At 42.4% G+C, this 19953-nt stretch overlaps 1 protein-coding gene across 1 annotated transcript in view; it reads left to right on the forward strand.

Annotated features, from left to right (window-relative positions):
* pik3r6a (phosphoinositide-3-kinase, regulatory subunit 6a) overlaps window positions 1-19953 on the forward strand; it is a gene marked incomplete at both ends in the record, with an annotated part of 59243 nt that overhangs the window by 1511 nt on the left and 37779 nt on the right. The window lies entirely within an intron of this gene.

A 19953-nucleotide genomic window follows, 5' to 3' on the forward strand; every position in this document is an offset into this window, starting at 1 on the left:
ACATCCATACATTTATGACACAAGATATACAAATATACAGTACTGTTTAAGAGACAGAGATCCTAAGAGAAAAAAATAATATATATACATTCAAGGGGGAAGAAACTGTACATTTGGGGGGGGAGGGGCGTTTGGACATTTACCGAGGCGATTTAGAATTGCAGCCTCCCGTAGGTGCTCTTTGAGAGTGGTTTTGAAGGAGGGTAGGGATTCACATTATTTTACGGCTGTGGGTAGGGCGTTCCACATTGTTGTGGCATATTTGCTAAACGTAATAGTCCCTTGTTTGAGCTGAATCTGGGTTGAACATGATTTGTGGAGCTCCCTCTGGTGTTGTGGTCGTGGAATTCACTGACCTTTGGGAAGTATTTTGACATGTACTGTAGTGTACATACATGGGTATCTTAGTGGTGTAGTGTATCTTGTAGACCAGGCCCATTGCAAGTTGCTGTACTCTGTCGTCTACTCTAAGCCATCCTAGATTGTCAAAATGGGCAGGGGTGAGGTGGGAGTAAGGTCAAGCAGTAGTATGACCAGTTTGTTTTGTGATGTTTATAGTCTTGTTTTTAGGGCTTTTGAGGTGCTTTGGTGCAAGCATAGTAATAATAATAATATATAATAATATAATAATAAACATAGTCGTAGTACCCTTGAATGAGTGCTCCTGTTAGAGTCTTCATGGTATTTTTGTTTACCAGAGAGGAGATCCGGTACAATAATCTTGTTTGTTGGTTGACTTTTTTGATTACATTGGTTGCCATTTTGTCACAGGAAAGATTTTCCTCTAGGATGGAACCCAGGTAGGTCATTTAATCTTTCTTTGTGACAATATTGTCACCCACTGTAACAGAGAAGCCGTTGGCCTTGCTGAGTTTGTTATTTGATCCAAAGAGAATGGACTCTGTTTTACCCAGGTGTAATGATAGTTTGTTATCAGCGAGCCAGGTGCAGATTCTGCCGAGTTCAGAGCTGAGGGCTTTTTCAACCAGCTGTCAGAGACCAGCAGGGCTGAGTCCGCGAACAGGAATAAGTTGCAGTCACAAGGTGATGACATGTCATTTGCATAAATTAGGAACAGTAAAGGCCCTAGTATGCTTCCTTGTGGAACACCACAGCTCACTGGGAGGGGGGGGGGGGATAGAGTACCGTTTACCTCCACCATCTGTTCTCTCCCCTCCAGGTAGGATTACATCCAGCTCACTGATGGACTATCAAAACCAATTGCTTTAGTTTTAGCTTGTCAATCAGAATGGAGTGATTGACAGTGTCGAAAGCCTTTTGGAGGTCCAGCATGACCATGCCGCAGTATTTGCCCACGTCCACCTCTTGTTTGATGTGGTCGTTTAAATTTAAGTTTAAATTTATTTGGATCCCCAGGCATTAGCTGTTACGAATGGCAACAGCTACTCTTCCTGGGGTCCACACAAAACAATAAATACAAACAAACAACATAATTAAAAATACAATAAACATACAAAACAATATACATAACATAATCAAACATAATCCCCCCCCACACCCATCCAACCCAACCCACCTCATTACATTAGCATTATACCAAAATATTACAAATATTACAAAATGACTAGTAAAATAATCAAATGTTATATATCAAGCATTGTGCCTGTACCCAAAAGTAACCTCTTTACTTGCTTTTTAAAGCTTTCTTTGCTTGTTGCTTGAGTAATTATATATGGCAAGAGGAATTGAAACATGGCCCCTGGTAACTTGTCTTGTCCTGTGCTCATGTCTGTCTTGTGAAAAAGTGATTGTTGAGTACAGGCAGCTTGGTTGTTTAGACACAGTTACATTCCTAAATAGTGTTAGTAGGCTGCGTGTCGATCTGTCCTCTACTTTCAACCATGCAAGATCGCTATGCATACCTGTTCTCGTACAACACCTGAGTGCAAGACAAGCTGCTCTATTCTGCACAATCTGAAGTTTGTTGAGATATTTTTTTGCTGCACTTGACCAGATTGCTGGGCAGTAGTTAACTGTCAAGGTGTGATAACACCAAGGTTTGAATAACCTGTAAGAGGGTAAGTGGTGTTAATAAAGAGGTGTTAGGGCAGCAGTGGCGGAGCCCAATAGCAGAACACAGGAGGAGAGAGAATGGAGCGTTTTAGGTTGGTTTTAATGTAGGCACCAAGCAGACAGGTATTATAGTACAGGAATGTGCAAATAGGCGCAAGCAGGTGCACTCCTCGTGCAGCACACGAGCGTCCAGGTGGGTGGTGTCTCGGGAGACGGCATAGCTCGGGAGCGGTGGTCCTGGGCACAGGGAGAACAAAGATTAGGACAAGGCAGGCAACAAGGAGAGAGTAGCAAGGCTAGTGTGCGTCGTCGTACCTAGGTTGTTAGGTTAACACTGCGATGAGGGAGAACAGGATCTGATGATGTAGGGGTTGTTGATGAGGGAATCCCTCACAGCCGCGCTGATTGATGTCCCTCTGGCAGCGTGGGAATGCTGGGGTCGGATGCTGCCCATATAAGGGTGTGGAAGGAGGAGGGGTGAGGAAGGCTCTCGCCGTGATTATGACAAGAGGAGTATCTTCTTATCATAGATATTCCTTTCCCCATTTTACTCGTCACCTTGTCAATGTGATTCTGCCACGTTAGCTGTTCATCAAGCAGACTCCTAGAAGTTTAGCCTCAGCAACCTGTTCTATACAGTTGCCTTTGATGGTTAATCTTAATTGGTTCTGATGTCTCAATACATGGTTTGAGCCAAATCTTTTACATTTAGTCTTTCCTATATTCAGAATCAATTTGTTTTTTATTACCCATTCCAGAATTAAGGCGAGACACTGCAGGTGAATAGTCAAATATACTTTTTTTGTTGATTTTGAGATTTTGTTATATTTTGCTTCCTAAACATGTCTTCTATGAAACTAGTGACAATAAAACGTCAATAACACACATTTAGTTGTTTATTTTACATAATTTTGCCTAATTGCATCCATAAATGTGCACATATTTAATGGTGAAGTGCCTCATTTGCATATATAAACATACATTTCAGAAAACTTGCAATATATTTTTTCTTAGTTTATATGTACATAACAAATTGGGAAAGTTTCATAGTGATATCTATTCAAATATTTTTTGCCTATTAGGGGGTACTACACTGTACTACACTGTTTGTAGCCTGTGTGTAGTTCTGTTCAGTTCAATAACATCATTATTATTATTATTCAGTTATCAGGCATGTGTTTAGGTTGTCTATTACTAATGGTTTGATTAGGTATTGTGTTTGTAAATATCTGTTTAAAAAAAAAAGTATGGCATACAGAACTTTGAAGGCGTTTTCCCAAAAATGAGTTTTAAGAGTTTTTCCTCATACTCTGAGCCAGAAATCTCCACTTCAGTAGCACTCACATACACCAAACCTTCCAGTTATATTCATATCTATGTTCTGAAGGTATTTACAGAAGGGTTTGTTGATATCGCATTCATACCCTGATTTATATCACATTTTATTCCTAAAAACATGGCGAAATATGGAATTTTACCATAAAAATGGACTGAATAGAGTATTTTCTGATTTATGGAGTGATAAAAAGAGATATCCAAAATCCCCTCTGTAATAACCTTTGGCTCTAATATGTCAACAAAATGAAACTATAATTTTGAAAATGGCTTTATCCAATGTTCAGATTTCTGTCCTGGAATTATATGCAAATTAGTGCATATTTAAGTAGATCATGCCTCATTTGCATATTTAAACATACAATTTCAGAAAACTTGTAATACAAAAAAGTATTGTCTTAATATAAGTAATCAACTGGGGAAGTGTCATTGTGATATCTATTAGTTATTTTTTGTACCCTATTCACCTGCAGTGTCTCCCCTTAAGTCCAGATCCTTTTGCAATTGCACATTTAGCTCATCCATGTTATAAGGGCAACCGAACAACAAAAATATGCCAGTGAGGGATATGGTACGAAGCTCTTTCCAACGCGTGTTGCTGTTGACCAGGTCGTCTCGTTGAGTGCATTTAAAAAGTTTTATTTTCGCTTGCAGGGTGGATAAAGCAAAGCATACCATAAACTCGGTGTTTAAACTGTAACTTAAACAAATAAACTTGTGTTGCAAAATAAACCAGAAAATAACTCAAAACAACTGAAAACAAACAAAACACGCACGGTTGAAAAACTGTGTGGCTTCCCTGTGACGTTTCCCCAATTCCCTCACGCTGCGCACCTGTGACACACATACAAATAGGCTGTGCCTGAGATCATCTGAGCCCCGCCTATGCCACCTGCCCAGCTAATTAGTCAATCATCTCAATAACACCTTCACAATAACACAGCACCTTCATACAATAAAGTAACCACGGTAAAATCATCAAATTGGCTACAACACATGTTGTTTGATGACATATACACTGTAGAATCATCGGCAAACATAGCTACACTAGCCTTACTGAGGACAAGTGGCATATCATTAGTAAAAATAGAGTAGAGCAACGGGCCTAAACAACTTCCCTGTGGGACCCCACACTGTACTGTCTTCACAGTAGAAAAACTACCATTAAAGTAAACAGTTTGTGTTCTGTTTGATAAATAACTCCTCATCCAGTTAAGAGTCAAATTATTAAAACCATAAGCAGCAAGTTTCATTAAGAGCATATTGTGATCTATTAGGTCAAATGCAGCGCTAAAATCAAGTAGTACAGCACCCACAATCCTTCTCCTATCTATATCACTCATCCACTGATCAGTCATCTGCATTAAAGCAGTACTTGTGGAGTGATCTTTTTTGTATGCATGCTGAGATTCAGAGTTAAGTTTGTTAGTAGAAAGAAAAGAGGAAACCTGGTCAAACACAATTCTCTCCATGAGTTTGCTGGAAGCACTGGGTTAGGGTTAAGCACTGGAAGAACGCTGATAGGACGGCTATTAGCACCTGAAAACATGTCCTTCTTGTTTTTGGGTAGTGGAATAACTTTTGCAGCTTTCCATGCCAATGGTCAATGGACAACATACACCTTTCAGTAAGCTTAGATAAAAAAAATATGGCATATGGGTAGTGCAATAGAGCCAGAAACCATACCCCGGAGTTTCCCATATAGTTTATCTAATCCTGATGGTTTTTCACCATTTACAGTGCTTCTACTTTATTATTCACCTGCACAGTTTGAAAGTCAAACTCACAATCTTTATTTCTCATGAGTTGGTCATTAATCAATTGTTTTGAAAAATTGTTGTCTGATGATGTTCTCGTTCAAATAGAGAAGGCATGTGTCAGTGGAGTGGGATGTTCTGAAGCCAGATTGGAATTAGTAGATTCGCTTTTTCCCCGCAAGGTACTTTTGGACCTGTTCGTCTTCTCGGCAGGGCCGGACCTATAGCACATTTGGTGCCCTATAGGCAAGCTTCACCCCTGGTGTAATTGTTTGTGATCCAGAAAGTAGCCTAATCACCTACTTCTTAACCCTTTCACTACTACACTACCAAATGGTTAACCACAGGTAGTGAAAGGGTTAAATAGCCTACCCTAATCTGTTTTCTGTTTTGTCTCCTTATAACTCTAAAGGATTACAGTAACCATTGTTGTAATCAGTTGGTTATGCGTAATTAGTCACTGTTCAGTCCTGTCGTAGGCCAGGAGAGATACTCAGGGTTTTAATTCTTCAGTTGAGGCTGATTAATATTATGAAATATTAGAGCTGGCAGAGAGAGTTAATGTTTAGTTATTGTGTGGCCAAGATATGAGCTACTTTGATTTGATTTGATTTGAAGTCTTTATTTCGAACATGCAATGAATACAACAAACAATAACAAAAAAGAAAAACAACTCAATCTGCATGTTCGAAAAGGAGTAGGAAGAAGTATACACTTATTTAATCCTACCCCTTTTCCACTACTCAAATGAGTGTACTATTTTAAACATAAAAAAGAAAAGAAAAGAAAAAAAAAATATATATATATATATATATATATGCAAAACAAAAAACAAAAACTATATATGTATAAAATAAAATAAAATAGAAAACAAAATAAAAATGTAAACACCCGTGAATATCAAGTCCCTTCTTCATCCCTGTACCTTGTGAACAGAATTTCCTTATACATCAGTTTGAATTGTCTCATGTTTGGACATTGCTTTAGCACCACATTTAGACTGTTCCACAGTTTCACTCCACATATTGAGATGCAGTGTTTTCTCATGGTAGTGCGTACGTTTAGCACCTTTAAATTGTGTTCTCCCCTCAGATTATAACCCCCCTCCCTATCAAAGAACAATTCTTGAATGTTTCTTGGAAGTGCATGACTTTTTGCTTTATACATTAATTGTGCCGTTTTAAATTCCACAAGATCATTTAACTTCAATGTCTTTGACTCCAGAAACAATATGTTAGTGTGATCACGATAACCTGCAATGTGAACTATCCTTATGGCCCTTTTTTGGAGTATAAAAAGTGGTTGTAGTGTAGACTTATAATTGTTTCCCCAGACTTCAGCACAGTAATTTAAATATGGTAAAACTAGTGAACAGTAGAGAATGTAGAGTGATTTTCTATCCAGGATGTGCTTTACTTTACTCATGACTGAAATGCTTCGTGAGAGTTTAGATTGGACATGTTTTATGTGAGGTTTCCAACAGATTTTATGGTCTATTATTACACCTAGGAATTTATTTTCATAAACTCTTTCAATAATCACATCATTTATTTTAACTTGTACCTGAGTATCCAATCTACAGTTTCCAAACAACATAATTTTAGTTTTGCTCAAGTTCAATGATAATTTGTTTCTATCAAACCATTCCTTCAATTTCTTCATTTCAGATGTGATGACCTCTAAAAGCTGCTGGACATTCTCACCAGAAAAAAAAAGATTAGTGTCATCCGCAAATAAAATACATTTAAATATATTGGATACTTTACATATCTCGTTAATGTACAAGATGAACAGTTTTGGACCCAACACTGACCCCTGGGGGACACCACAAGCAATGTCCAAACATTCAGATTTATAATCTCTCATTGTCACAAATTGTTGTCTTTTATTTAGATAGCTTCTTACCCAGTCCAATACTACCCCCCTGATCCCATATCTCTCCAATTTCCTGATTAATATATCATGATTAATAGTATCAAATGCTTTTTTTAGGTCAATGAATACTCCAGCTACATGTTTTTTTTTATCTATGGAATTTGTGATTTTTTCAATGAGTTCTATTAACGCTAGTGATGTTGACCGGTGTGTTCTGAATCCATACTGGCTATCGGTGAGTAAATTATGTTTATCAATGAATTTATCTAATCTGTTGTTGAAGAGTTTTTCTAATATTTTTGAAAACTGAGGAAGTAGAGAAACAGGCCTATAATTTGTGAAGTGGTGTTTATCTCCAGTCTTGAACAGAGGTATGACTTTTGCTATTTTCATTTTATTCGGAAATCGACCAGTTTTGAATGATAAATTGCAGATGTGCGTGAGTGGTTTTGAAATCCCAATAATGACATTTTTTACTATTTTCATATCTATTTCATTACTGTCTGTAGATGTCTTGTTTTTACATTTATTAGTAGTTTCTATAATTTCATTTTCATCTACCGCTTCCAGAAACATTGAACTAGGATTTCTTTCAATGTAATTGTCTTTTATGTCTTCAGGAGTCACTGGATCTGGGATTTTTCCCGCTAATTCTGGTCCAATATTTACAAAAAATGTATTAAAGTTGTTAACCACATCATCCATATTGCTAATAGTTTGATCCTTTTCCATAAAATACTGAGGATAGTTTATTTGTCTTGATCCATTCCTGATAATACCATTTAATATCCTTCCAAACACCTTTAATATTAGATTTGTTGTTATCTAATATTCTACTATAATGATCCTTCTTACATCTTCTCATAATATTAGTCAACTTGTTTTTTATATTTCTTATATTTATTTTCTGCCTCTTTAGTTCTATGTTTTATAAATTCTCTATATAGTGTATTTTTCTTTTTACATGCATTCTGTAATCCCCTTGTGATCCATTATTAAAGAAATTTATAATAATAAGAAGAAGAAGAAATAAATAAATAAACAAGTGTGAATCTGCAATAGATTCAAATTCAGAATCTAGCCTAATCACTTATTTTAGAAGTAGGTGATTAGGGTACCTTGCTGGATCACAAACAATTACACCAGGGGTGACTTGCCTATAGGGCACCAAATGTGCTATAGGTCCGGCCTGCAGAGAAGACCTGTTGGGGGACATGGGATATAGAAAGATAACGAAGAGAGGGGGGGAGGGGGAGGAGAGACGAGAGAGAGAGAGAGAGAGAGAGAGAGAGAGACAGACACATGCACACTGTAAAGGCTTGATGGTTATGATAATGACAAACAATGACATGCATGAAGTATATAAAATAGCTGCAACTAACAGCTATTTTGATAATCGATTAATCTGTTCGATTTTTACTTTGATTAATTAACAGAATATTAAGGTACAGTATACTGTCTAGAATCCATGCAAAGGTATGTATTTCTACTGACATACTGTAAGAATCGTACAATTATGCACATGTTTTTTAAGTTGATCTAAAAAAAGATTGTTTCCTATGCAGCAGTATTATAAAGGTTTGATTAGAATTTGTTTGGTATATGAAATAGATTAAAATACACCCATTATCAACGGAAAAGCACTGTGACAATTGTATCACAAAAAAGACACCAGAAAGAATGTTAATCTCTGTGATTTCCACTAGGAAAAAATATAGTGACTTATATTGTGACCATATAGCCCAGCATAGTGTGCATGCCTACTGTGTGTGTTGGAGTGTGTTTTGTTACGTGCATACATGTGTGTACTAGGGCTGACCCTCGACTAGTCGAATAGTCGACTAATCGATCGAAAGGAGCCGTGGTCGACTGCTAACCTCTTAGTCGAATGCAAAAAAAAAGATAATATATATATATTTTAAATCATTCTTTCCAAAAGCAAAGAGGCCTAGAGGCGTGGCTAACGCTAATGGCGCACATACCAGCGAGGCTAACTGCATAAGGGCACAGAGGCACCTAAAAGAGGATTTCACACACTAGACAAATATCAAGATGTATCCATCAGTGGACCAAATGCATGCTTTCGCAGAGGACAAGAAGCCTTCAGTCGACATTAAGCACCCCCACAGCCCAAATGGAATGATCCCCCAAAAGATTTAAAAAATGTTAATAAAAAATTATTATTATTATTATTTATTCATTTTTTGCATTCAGGGGGGTAGTTGAGTCGACTATCTGCAAAATTTCGGCCAATCAAAGTCGACTCTACAAGTCCTTACGTGGGGACAGGCCTAGTAATGTACTGAATGTGCATGCATGCCATGCGTGTGAGCATGTACATCACAGCTTGACATTGAGTTGTGGTAACCTAAATAAAAGATTCTACCAGCTGACACTGCAGAGAGGCGAGAGGGGAGAATGTACTTTACCGTTGGTTCGAGCCTGAAAAGCCAGTGACTGTGGTTTGTTTCAGCAGAAAATCCAGAGCATGGCAGATGAGGCGCTATAGTATGCAGTAGACAGATGTTGGATTTTGAAATGATGAATAAACCATTATCCAGCATCTTGTCTTCTCTACAGTAGCTTAAGGGGGAGCTTCAACAAAGAAAACAATGCTAATTTATTTTGCACATAATCACACACACATCCAAGACTTTGGTTTGATAGTTATTGAGAGTAAATGAGTTTGAATATGGCCACCAGTGATGTCATGGGGGGCATTGAATCCTTGTGTATGTGTTAATTCCAGCTCAATGAAATGATAAGGTAGCAGTCCCCACCCTATAACACAAGGTATTGCTATTTATTCATTTACATAATTTCATAGAGCTGTAATTAACACAAGGATTCAATGTCCCTGATGACTTCACTGGTGGCTATATTCAAACTAGTTTTGTCTAACTGTCAAACTAAATTAATGTGTGCAAAACCGTTTAGAGTTTTTGGATGTGTGTGAGATTATGTGCAAAAATAAATCATTATTGCTTTTTGGTGAAGTGCCCCTTTAATGAGTAGTATCACTGTATGAATGTGCAGTTTTAAAGAGTAAAAGATGTGAGTCTTACTTTCTTTCTTCTCTCTCTCTCGCTTTCTTCCTGCCTCACTTTGTCTCTCTCTCTAATTCCAATCAGAAAAACAGGTTGACATATACAAATGTTAAACAGAAAACAATGTACTCTTTTGCATGCATAATATATGCTTTCATTCAAATAATAAAGGTATTGAAAAAAAATTAAATATAACTATTGTTTCACAACCAGTGTTTGTTTATTTTTGTTTATTTATTAAACGGATCCCCATTAGCTGACGCCTAAGTGGCAGCTAGTCTTCCTGGGGTCCAACAACATACATACACAAGATAACATACACAGATAGAACATAAGAAAAGCATATATCACAAAGAAAATGAATAAAAAAACATGTATCATAGAATAAAAATAAATATAAAACAGGAGATGAAAAAACAAGAGATAAAATCCAGTTAGAACAAAATAAAAAAAAAAATGTATCAGGCTGTGCATGTATTCAAGCTGAAGACTAACATTTGATTGTGTGTGAGTGTAATTTATTTTAAAACTAGCCTTTCCTTTGATGTTCCGAACATCGCTGGGAAGACAGTTCCAGGATACTATCACCCTATAAAATACCGCCCTTTTCATAAAATTAGACTTAGGAGGTGTGGATATTGGAACCAGCCTTTGGTATGGAACAGTTTCCAGCACTCCACACGGTGCCACACTAGCGTCCACCACCACCACCTCGCCCTCCAGGGCTTCCTCTCTGGCTACCCATTTAACTGTTGTAGGTGGTGAGGGCTAATGGAGAGTAATGGTTCTGGAAGGCTGGCCGGGAACCCACCCAGTGCTGCTGCATACACTGACATCCTCCTGGAAGAAACCTTTTGTGGCATCGACATGTCAGGGTCAGTTATCCAACTGGGAAACAGGGAGGAGAAGGGAGAGATGGAGGAGGAGGAGGAGGAGGAGGAGGAGGAGGAGGAGGAGGAGGAGGAGGAGGAGGAGGAGGACATAAAAGGGACACAATGGCCGTTATAGTCTTCAAAGATAAAGGGAGCTTGGATTTAGGAGGTGTTGAAGGCGAATGAAGAATTCCAATGTGTTATTGCAGTGGCCTAGGAATGTTCAATCATTTCATTTATTCGTTTATTTGGAAGGGACAGCATCTATTAATTAATGGACAATACATATAATGCACTGTAAATACACAGGATTTAGCAAGGGATGCTAATTTTCATCCTCAGTCCCCAAACATAAAACAAATAAAATACAAAAACAGGCTGTGTCAGTGTTTGTGAACACGGGCATCTGGGTTAGGGTTAGCAGAGGTCTAAGCACTCGCCTACCACCGCAGACATCCGGGTTCAATTCCCGGCAGTGGTACCTCTGGCTCGGTAGACGTCCCTACAAACACAACTGGCAGTGTTCGCAGGGTGGGAAGCCAGTGGGGTACAAGTCCTGGTCGTTGCAACAGCGACCCCTACTGGTCGGCCTGTTCAGCAGGGAGGAGACCTAGGGGGAGATAGCGTGAACCTCTCCCTGTGAAACTCCTAGCTAGCTCTCAGTGTAATTCCCTCCAAGCACAGGCAGACACAAGTGGGTTTCTTGAAACAGGTTTATTGAAACCTTGTTCCTCCAATCCACCGTGAAAACCTAAAAGAGAAACATAAGCCACGTTAGGTCGACACAAAATAATAATATACACAGCATGAAAAACAACACGTTAACTAAGCAAAATACAAACAAACACTAAATACCTTGTTGGCTGCATGCTACAAAAGGGGGAAAATCTTCATTCTTCTGTTCTTGTTAAATGTCATATTAGTCAAAAGGATTAACTTGTACAGGAGCGTAATCCATCCCTGCTGCTCGCAGGTGTCGCAATTAGTCCAAAAAATACACGCAAGAGCAATATACTATAAATTGTAGCAAATTAAATAACAAAGAAATAAGAAATGCAACATAAATACATTCTCAAATATTACACTATACTTACAAACTTAAAGAACATATAAATTATGAAAACCATATAATGGCCACAGTTACACTCAGTCTCAGGTGAAAAGAAGTGGCTGGCGACTCCACGTGTATCGGAGGAGGCATGTGGTAGTTCTACACCCTCCCCAGACAGTAGGGTAGGTAGAGCAATGACCAGGGAGGAATTGGTATAGCGACTAAATTGGGGAGATGGGAGAAAAAAGTAAAAAGGCAAAAAAATATATAATATATATTATTTGTGAACATGAGCTACTCTCCCTCCCATCCTGGACACCAGATAAGTAACACACACACTTGTGATGTCATTGTGAGGTCAGCTGTGACATTGACAGTGAATGGGAGATAGAATATATTTCTTTTATACTCAAATGAGCTGTATTCTATAGTAGTGCCCTGTTCTGAAACAGAAAAGGGACCCGTATACTCAGACCATTCCTCTGGGTGTTCTGTCATCTTTACAAAGCATTGGCACGCTCAACTCACAAGACCTTTCGCAACGGGGGCAGATTCTTAAACATGCTACATCAAAAAGGAGGGAAATCCGCACACAAATGCTTCTTTTAATGCGTGGCAGTAGACGTGTTCGCTTGTCGAACTTTCCTGTCGGTCACTAATAAATATGCACCAAATGTAGAGTAAAAAATTGATCCAGCACTTGGTTCACTTCATCACGTCAACCGTGTTATTCTGTAGAAACAGAGCAGAGCCTCTTGCTAGAAGTACTAATGAGGCTTCACACTGGACTGCTTTCAGAGTACTTAGGAATTATTTTTTTTATTTCTTTTTAATTTTAATAGCCCTTTTTTTGGGGGGGGGGGCTGCTTTTCCTGTTTCTTTTTTCCTGTTCTTATCTTATTTTAACTTGATTTTATCATGCTGATTACTTGTTTTTATCTTTCTGTTATTCTATATCTTTTATTTGTATTCGCAGCGTAAATTATGTAAACGAGGGAAACCTCTGTGTCCCTTGAGTTTAAATAAAGGTTGAATAAAAAACACAAGTTAAAAGTTTCAGCGCTCCAGTTTTTGGATTTGGGAGAGAGCAGTTCATGTTCACTAATAGTATGTCTTTGACCAATAGGAATACCATTTGGCGTAGACGTAGTTGCTTCACACAGTACCTCAAAATGGTTTTGATTCATGATGCATTTGATTAATAAGAATTGCATGTGGAAAATGTGTTCTTTTTTTTCATCTACTTTTTCTCATCCTTTTTTCTGTATTTTTCTGCCATCCCAATTTAGTCGTTATGCCAATTCCCCCCTCCCCTTCCTGGTCATTGCGCGCATTTGCCCCCCACTTGCCGGTCTAGGGAGGGTTGATAGATGCTATCACATGTCCCCTCCGATACATGCGGAGTCAGCCAGCCGCTTCTTTTCACCTGACAGCGAGGACTCTCACCGGGGGAGTGTAACGCGTGGGAGGATCACACTACCTCCCCCAGATCCCTTCACTGCTGAGCAGGCGCCCCGACCGACCAGTAGGAGTCGCTGTTTACAACGACCAGGATACATACCCCACCGGCTTCCCACCCGCTGACACTGCCAATTGTGTTAGTAGGGACGACTGACCAAGCCGGAGGTACCGCTGACAGCTGGATTCGATCCCAGAGTCTCTGCGGTGGTAGGCGAGCGCTTAGTCCGCTGCGCTACCCAGCCGCCCGTGGAAAATGTGTTCTGCAAACTAATTGAAGGCTCTGCCAATGTAAAACAAAACCCATCCACCAAAACAGCATAGTACACTATCTGGTTACTACTGCGCACGATCCTTCAACACAGCAGGGTCTCTCATCATGAGGCATTGTCATGTGTGCCTTCATTTAAATCTTCAATCAACACCTCTGTGAGCTGTATGAACGTGTGAGCGGGCACACGGAGGTGTTCATACTTTTTAATGACAACAGTTAGATTTTCATCCGAAGGCTCAGCCAACACTTTTCAACAAAGGTGTCAAGGTTGCCTTAACCGGTTACACACTGACGTCAGCCAGGGTCGTCATGGTAACGGAGTGGTTTTGTCTCCGTTAAGGCGCCCGTGTGTGTTCTTCTTCAGAATCCCTTGTTGTCTGTCAGAGAATGCCATGTGCATGTATGTAGCATTAGCCCCCACGGCCCTACGCCATGCTGTAAGACCAATTATCTCACGGTCATGGCATCCCCCCGCTATTACAGAACCACCCAAGGTCACACACAAGCCACGTCTGACTTATTGGAATCTACTTCTTTTTCCGTTCCACCTCTATTTCTCTCTCTGCCGGCTCAAAGGATGCACCGGTTCTGTTTCATACTAGCTCCGCTCAGCGTCATATTGCATATATCTCGCATCAGCGTATATACACTGAATACATTTCAAAATGTACCTTTATATGCCAGCATTCATCTGGCCACACCCCCATCCGCTTACCTACATAAGCAGGGGTGGTGCCACACACTCATCCCCTTCTCAAATTTCATCACAAGCAACGTGTTGCTCATATGCCCACTTGACGTGGAGAAAAATATTTACTCTGAGGAAAGGAAGAACGAGGAGATACGTTGACATCATATCTTTATTTTCTCTCTCACTATATTCGAGAAAATACGGCGATATTGTCTTCGTACTGGAGTGTCTGGAAGATGATGATCATTCTAAAAATCCTCCACCGGTTTTCGTATTGGGAGCACGCCGCTGCATGCCTCCCAACTGCAGTTCCTTGCTGTGGCTGGTTGCGGTAAAGCCTTTCAGCGGCAGCTGGACTGTAGGACGCGCCGCTGTTGTGAGGAGCGGTGGGTTCCAGGTTGGTGAGTGATGTTTTGCTTGCAAGCTTCACTTGTCTGTTAGTGCTATGGGGGCTAGCTGACAATGTTTACGAACACCGGCCCCAGATTAAGGGTCCTTTGTTCAAGCCACTTAGGCAACAGCAGAGGACCTTGGTCTGAAGCCCATTATAGTTAACTAGTGGGCCACGACCAGTAACACTGGTGATCCCTGTGTTTTCTGGACGAGTGGATGTTTCTCTGTCACCGCGAGGCCCCGTCTTTCATATACAAATGAGAGTATTCCCTCACGAGGAAATATGGGCATGGATGTTCGTTAGTGGAAGATCTGTGTTCAAGTCAGCTACGGCCCAGATGGGAATTGTGCTGGCCCCGCCGGGTGTTGGTACAATCACCGTTGTAAAACTGTGTTAACATTTCGTTTCTCTTCTCTCTTAAACAGTGAGGAGGGTTTCAGAACGGCGGCCTGTCTGAGTGATTGTTATATCATTGTGTACAAGTTCAGGTGATAGCTGCTTAGCTTACGTGCTAGTGGTGGCCTACTGTTAGCCAGTCAGCTGTTAGCTGCGGCGCTAGCCTGTTGTGATCACTAGGCTGGGAAACGTTAGCTTGCGTGCTAGTTGTGGCCTACCTGGGCTAGGCTAGGAAACGTTAGCTTGCTGCTATCGGCCGAGGGCGGCCGTTAGCTTAATGCTACACTGTTGAACGTGCTTTGATTATAACATGTTTTAAACACTCTTGACTACGACGTCATCTTTGACAGAGGATGTTCGTCGAACCTGCCCTGAGCCAGGACGGCAAGGACTGCGTCAACAAGGGGGACCGTAGCGGCGGGATGGAGCGGCGACGCTGCCCAGGTCGACAACACAGAACGGCTGTGTTTACTACGGTGCCTTGTTAGAGACTGCAGTTTCGCTTGATCTGCGCTCAAGGTAGGCAAGGTCTGACCAGACCTTGAGCACTTCTTCTTGCTTTCCCTTCTAAATGTTTTGTAAATAACGATGTTTGCCAAAACGAGTGTTGCTGCACTACATTTAGGATACGATGCGAGTTATGTATGAATTGTCTTGTCACTGGTATTTAGCTTCTCCATGCAAATAGGGTTGTTTATTACAGATGTGAAAATGATCTGGTTTGTTGTGTTGAGAAACATCATATGTGTTCTTGTACCATGCACTCACAACTAAGGGGGTTAAACTAACCTATAAAGCTATGCTTAGTGACATATGAGTAAAGAATGATTCTTTTCTCAGCTTGTAATGACAATGAACAGTGTGTTCACATATTAACAGGTTTTCCTGTTTTAACTGGCCGTATTAAGGGTAAAGTAGGAGGGTTGTGTTTCCCCCCGGTTCCCTGGGGACTTCTTCATCCTCCTCTCAGACAAGTTGTTACACTACATTGTGTCACTGTGTGGTAGGGATACGATGTAACCCTTGGCTTGATTGCTGAGGTTGTGCTAAAACTGCTTGAGAAACTTTATTTTCCTAAAAGAAAAGATTGTTTGGTCGCTTTTCGTGTCAATCGTGTGTGCTTAGCAAGGCCTGTGGCCGATACTAATCGAGAATTATGTATTCTCTCATTATGAAAAACGGCATTCCTCTGTAGAGTGTTTTTGCCATTTTTTGTAGGTGATGATGGGTTGTGTGTGTCATGTGACCTACAACTGGGTTGGGCTGGCCACAGAAGCACATGTGTAAGTTTGGTACCGGGGCTCTTGGAGGGCCCTCTCTATTCTGTGTTTTTTCCTTAGTAAAAATCAGATAGCAGGTTAGCGCATGCGCTGTGTGAAGCTGTTAGACGCTTCATGGAGCTGACTATGACTGCGTCATATTTTTTATTTGTCATTACATCGTATCATGGGTGTGGGGTCGTAAAGGGGTGAACTGGTAACCTTTTCTCCCCCTTTTTTCTGTTGGTTAGGGGTAAACCCACCTGTCCTTCAAGGTTCCTGTCACGTTGCGGTTCGGCACGTTACAGGGTGAGGGGGGGGGGGGGGGGGGGGGGGGTGGGAGGGAGTTTCCTCCTCAGAGTACAGAGCCTCCTCCTCAGATTGTCAAGGTGAGTGGAACCTCAAGAAGGAGTCCTACTCTATTGTGTGTGTATTCGATTCAATTCGATTATTGAGTGTGTATGGGTTCAGTGCCTCCTCCCCGGAGAGCCCTAAAACCAAACTTTTACATGGCTCAAGGTGCAATATATTCTTTTCAATCTGTACAGCTCGCGTGGGAAGTCTCTCTGGGGATTTCCGTTTCCTTCCTATGGGAGGCTGGTGGGATGTAAAAATGTGAAAAATGTTTACCCCCGGCTGTGTAGACTGGGATACATACTGTTGGTGCTTCCTTCTTTTCTTTTAAAAGAGTTGGAGTTAGGAAGTATCACACCCCTCTTGTCGTTCCCCTGGGCGCCTTGGGGATTCAATGACAGGTCTAAATAGCCTGTTCATTGATGTGGTTGTGTCCCGACGCACGCATAGTGCTAGCTCGGGGTGTTCTGTAATCAGGCGACTGACTGGCACGCCTTGGTTGCTTTAGGTTAAAACGGCGTTTTTATAAAGCAACTGGGATGGAGGTTTTTCCTCTTCCGACAACCTGTTTTGGTTGTCGACGGATTTACGTTCATATCTGGGGGATGATGACGAAATGGATCTGAACATATGTAGAGGGGTCTCACGCCCTGGGGGTGGGCCACCGGGCGCGGTTCGCCCCGAACGTCTGGGTGGCGCCTTCTTTTCATGTTTAAGATCAACACGCATATCTGCCCCTTCTCCTGGAGTAGGCATGTCGGCGTGGTTAGGGCACGGGACTGGTTCTGGTCACGCTGGTCCGGATCAGTTGAACCCGTTGTCCGCCGGGGATGCAGATCTGCTGTTCTGGTACCCTGAGGGACTTGGGCTTTTTCAGGGGGAAAAATGCCAGGTTGGTCCGGGTGTCACAGGGTTAAGCGCTATGGAGGCCCTGGTTGGGTACATTTTGTACTCTGCACTGTCGTAATGGCTTACGGCCATGCCAACCTGTACACGCTCGATCTCGTCAGATCTCGGCCGCTACACAGGTTGGTCCTGGTTAGTACTTGGTTGGGAGACCGCCTGGGAATACCAAGTACGGTGTGCTTGGGGCTGGTTCTCCATTCTTTTCGCTCCTCTCTCACGCATGGCGAAGAGGGGCCTGTTGGGGTGGTCTTTGGCCTCCTCTGGTGACCCTGTGCTTCCCGTATCGCCGGGCCCGGTCCGAAGTAATGTTTCGTCGACCCGTAGGCCTGGGTTAACCCTTTTTTGAAAACTGAAACACTTGTACTGCGGTATAGCCGGTGTATACCCGCAGGTGTGTTTTGGAGTTCTTTCTTGAGGGGTTATAGGAACAGCCACCGCATTGGGTGACACCAAGGTGGTTGATTCCCTGGTGTGTTGGAGCAGTGTCAACTCCCGGGTTACCCGGTTGAGGGTGCCCCTGCACGTTCATGACGTCTGCCAATCGTGTCAGCCTTCTCTGCCTCAACCCCTCTGGGTGGGTTTTTTTTAAATGGAGGCTCGGTCATGCAACAAAGCCAGCATACGCCCCTTCCGCCGGGGCAGCTGTGTTCAGCTGTCCCCTCTGGCGCCTGTCTCGTCCGCAGTCTCCAGGCTCGGGTTAACAGCCTGTTGCCTGGTTTTTCCCCGGTGCGCTGCCTGCTTCTGTTGGTTAACCTTTTTTGTGTGCTTACGGCCATGCTGAATGCCTGTTCTGCAGGGTCAGTGTGCCAGGCGGTGGACTATTGGGGGGACAGGGCCCGCTCGGCTGAGGGGCCTTTGTCCGAATACGCTGGCGATGTGGGGGGCGGGGTCACTAAGTGCCCACCTGGTGGGGTCTTGATGCTGGCATCATGGACTTCTCCGGGCCCCCGTTCCAGGGGGTCCAGTCCCTTTGGTGGGTCTGGGTCTTCCTTCGCGCTCCGCTGCTACGGCCTTGCCACGGGGTTGGGTTTGCCCTTGACCCCGTGATTCTGGGGGCAGTAACGAGGTTGTTTCCTCCGTTCGTTCCCGGGTGGCATGCGGGTTGTGCGTGTGTGTAGTCGTGGGGTCAAGCCACGGTCTGCTCACCCTGTGCGTTGGGTTGCTTGAGTGCCTCTTCGCACGGTCGGGTCCGTCGCCCTCCTGTGATCCCCCAATAGGGGGGGTGCCCTCCATTAGGGGGGGTCGGGGGGGCTCGGTCCTCCCTGATCTGATGGTTGTGGGGGGCCTCAGCGGGGTACATTTGTCGAGCTTCTAGCTCCCGCTCAGCTCCTGCTATGCAATATGACGCTGAGCGGAGCTAGTATGAAACAGAACGTTAGGTTATGTATATAACCAAGTTCTGTCAATACTAGTGACGCTCAGCGTCTAGACGCCGCTGCGGCCCTTGATTTTTCATTGTGGTGAAATTTGTTGGGAAGGAGATGAGTGTGTGGCACCACCCCTGCTTATGTAGGTAAGCGGATGGGGGTGTGGCCAGATGAATGCTGGCATATAAAGGTACATTTTGAAATGTATTCAGTGTATATACGCTGATGCGAGATATATGCAATATGACGCTGAGCGTCACTAGTATTGACAGAACTTGGTTATATACATAACCTAACGTTATCTGTATTTCAAACCCAGTCAACTCTACTTTTGCCCAAGGCTGAATGCAACTAGAAGACGGATCTTTCTGTGCTGGTCTTTCAGAACAAATTCTCTATCATTCTAAATGGATGAGCAGTGGAGTGTACTCATGGACGAAAATAAGGCCCCAGGACTGTGGGCTCATCTGCCGTCTCAATGGTGGTTTTTTAACTGTGTGGATTATCGGTGCCTCCCTTGTTGTGTTTTTCTTGCCCCCCCCCCCCCCCCCCCCACACACACACACGCATGCTGTGAGCCTCTCGACAGGGAGGAGATAGTTAGCAGGGCCCGCTACAGGGCAGAGCGGGACCCCACGGCAAACAGCTGTGAAGAGAGGCGGAGTGGTGGATGTCCCGTGGTGATGGCTGGGAGGATGCGATCCTCTCTACGTCGCCCCCATTACCTCAAATGGATCCGTCATCAGCTCTATTTTCAATGAAAATGAGCAGCAGTTAAATATTATAGTGGGTGTAAGAAGACTAGAGGTCCAACCCACCTCAGGGTCCAACAACATAGCACATGTTATCCCACCTCTCAACTCATGTAGTCTGGTGGTTCAAC

The sequence above is a fragment of the Notolepis coatsorum genome (assembly GCF_963971535.1).
Source record: "Notolepis coatsorum genome assembly, chromosome: 7".
NCBI lineage: Eukaryota > Metazoa > Chordata > Actinopteri > Aulopiformes > Paralepididae > Notolepis > Notolepis coatsorum.